We start from the raw sequence: 2,785 nt of genomic DNA, 5'->3' as shown, positions 1-2,785 counted from the left end.
ACTCTGCCTGTCTAGATAGTGAGTGAACTACAATGAAGGCATTAGGTGCTATAGTAATGTAATCAACATCTGCTGTTTTTTAGAAATTTATCCATCCTGTTTTCTGGTTAGGGAAGTCATGGGTGGTGGTAGAATTCTGGTATTAGAAGTATTACCTGCTGCTTATTTAATTCTTTTTACCTCCCTTAAACTCTGTTACAGACCTTTGTAGGAAGATTTGTGAAACCCTCAGAGAGCAAATTTATTGTTGGGGCAAAAGTGTTCATGGCTGCATAAATCAGTTGGCGGTAGGCTGTTGCCCCAAGGGAGAGGAGAGAGCCATGCAATACACAACGTGTTGAAAACTGCTCTGGTGGAGGCTGCGAGAGTGTTATTTTTTAGTGTTCTGGTCCAGATCTGTGGGCTTTGCAGAAGCAAAGAAGTGTTTGTTGACTCACGGGAGACACATTGCTTCTAACCATGCCTTTAGCAAGACTATTTACATATTTGTGTATATGTGAATGAACAAAGCTATAGACAATCATGAGATAGGAATGAAACTGAATGCGCAGCATGATGAAGTGTGATAGTCTTTGTATCTTTGCAGTTCATTGTAGGTTGGACAGTAAGTATAGGTGTCAAGAAAAATGTCTAATACTTCAAAGAGGAGCTGTGCAAGGCCTTTCTGTAGGGTATTTGTCGTGAATTCTTAGATCAGTGAAATCTATCCATTTGCTTGGCTTTACAAGAGAGAAAGCTGTTATCACTTCTTTTAGCCAGGGTAATAATGTGAGGAAAAAACTGTATTTAGCATTACCTTGTCAGTGTGATGCTCTTTGTGTCTGAATATGCCCTGTTCAGTTCTGAGCCGCTTTAAACAAGTGGGAATTTCAGTCTCACAGTTGATTGTCTTCAAGTGGCACAATACTTGAAATAAGTATGGATTACAAAGAACACTTCACGTACTCTGGGGAAAATTACAGTTTTTCAGTTTAATGGGGGAGAGGGATTTATGATGTCTGCACATTCCCATTAAGAACAGCTACAGAGTTGTAAATTTCCATCTGATAAATAACACAGTGAAGAAGAGTCTAAGTCATAGTACACAAATTACCAGTTCATTAATATGAGTAAATAAAATGTTCCGTGATAAATGCAAAGATGAAATATCTTGTTTTGGATATCGGGGAAATAAAACAGTGTCATCACCCTGTTTGTCACAGATGTGCCTCACACCTGAGATCTCTTGTCTATGTTGCAGTGTCTTGCCCAAATTACAGTGCTAAACATCAGAAATGCCAAATCTGTTTTCTTCAGAAAACTGCTAGGAACACAGGAAAACATGTATAAAACTTGTATTACTACGGAGAGGTACTGGAATTCTAAACAAACTTACATTGTAAAAGAAAAAACATTATCAGCCAACAGCATCATTTTAAGAGACTGTTTATTTCACAATACAGATAGATTTCAAAACTTAACATTTAGAAACAAGGATAACCGTAGATTGTATGGTGCCTGTAAGAAATCCTTTTACTATGTAACTAGCATGTTAGTTGCTCCAGCTTCTTATGTTGCATCAAACAGGATCCTGTACAAGAACAGGTACAGAACCCAAAACAAGTTGGACTTAGAGCAGTTAGAGTGAAAGACACTACTGTAGCTTATCAAGATTTTACATTTCACAGTTTTCATTTGGCAGATTGATTTGTTATCGAAGGTGTTCTATCTGTTATTGGACCTTTAGGTCCTATACTGATATCTGTTTGCCTATCCAGTAGCATTACAATATTTTTTAAAAATGAATCCGTCTTTGGAAGAAATACAACTTACTTGGGCTCAGTAAAAAGATAGCTTTTTAAATAAAATCATTCAATATTTCTGGTATATTTCCTGAGATTTATTTGTAAAATCTGTTTGAGATTTCTCTTTATTTAACTCTCATATTTCAGTTTTTCTGGATATTATCAAGAGCCACAAATATCTTACTTTAAAATTTAGTCTAGTTGCTTTATTTTGTCTTGCCACGCAAGAATTCCTCTATTCTTTCTCTGCTAATGGAATCTTTTTCACAATTTTTTTGAATTTCAGTTTTTATCTGTTACTCTAGGAGTTGTGATTATAAGCACAAATTTATAGCATTAGTCTTGAACTGTAAATAGCTATGCATATGGTTATCTGTGTTGTTATGAAAATCTCCTTTGAAGGAGAAATACATAATTAATTTTGTGCAAACAGGATAGCTCTTGATATTGATTAAATTATTCACAGAGCAAGAAGTGTAACTACAGCTATAGGAAAACTATGCAGCAAATGAAAGCTCTTTAAATCAGGTGAAGAAAAGAGGAGCACAAGAAGAAATCCTCATTTAAAAATTCTTAGAATAAGTAAGCTACTGATTTTTGATAGTAAGAGCACATACCACTAGAGCAAAGGGGCGTGATGGCGCTCACATGTCTTGGAAGATCTCTTGGCTTTAGTTAAATATAAGCTAATTGGCTGAGTTACAAGAAATTTGGTGAAATTTAGAAGGAGGTCTGGCAAATCTTAGTTTCCCTGACCTTAAAATGTATATGTTAATGAATAAGTCTTCACAGGGTTAGTGGTTGAAGGGCCAGTGCCCAAAGTGCTAGCACTTACTAAAGATAGAATATTCAGGTACCTGTGAAAGGAAATTGCCAAATTACTCATATATAATTATTAATAAAATTGTGCCTTTTCAATTTAAGATTTTAAACGTTATTTGTTTTTCAAGAATAATAATGCTAATAATTTAAAAGCTTAGGAAAATATTTCTGTATATAGA

At 35.0% G+C, this 2,785-nt stretch overlaps 1 protein-coding gene across 1 annotated transcript in view; it reads left to right on the top strand.

The window, feature by feature from the left end:
• Positions 1-2,785, top strand: part of OTOG (otogelin) — a 108,761-nt gene that overhangs the window by 49,401 nt on the left and 56,575 nt on the right. The window lies entirely within an intron of this gene.

The sequence above is a fragment of the Pygoscelis adeliae genome, unplaced genomic scaffold (assembly GCF_000699105.1).
Source record: "Pygoscelis adeliae isolate BGI_AS28 unplaced genomic scaffold, ASM69910v1 Scaffold166, whole genome shotgun sequence".
In the NCBI taxonomy this organism is placed as follows: domain Eukaryota; kingdom Metazoa; phylum Chordata; class Aves; order Sphenisciformes; family Spheniscidae; genus Pygoscelis; species Pygoscelis adeliae.
The sequence above is the reverse complement of the archived record's forward strand: the minus strand, read 5'-3'. Positions and strand labels throughout refer to the sequence as shown.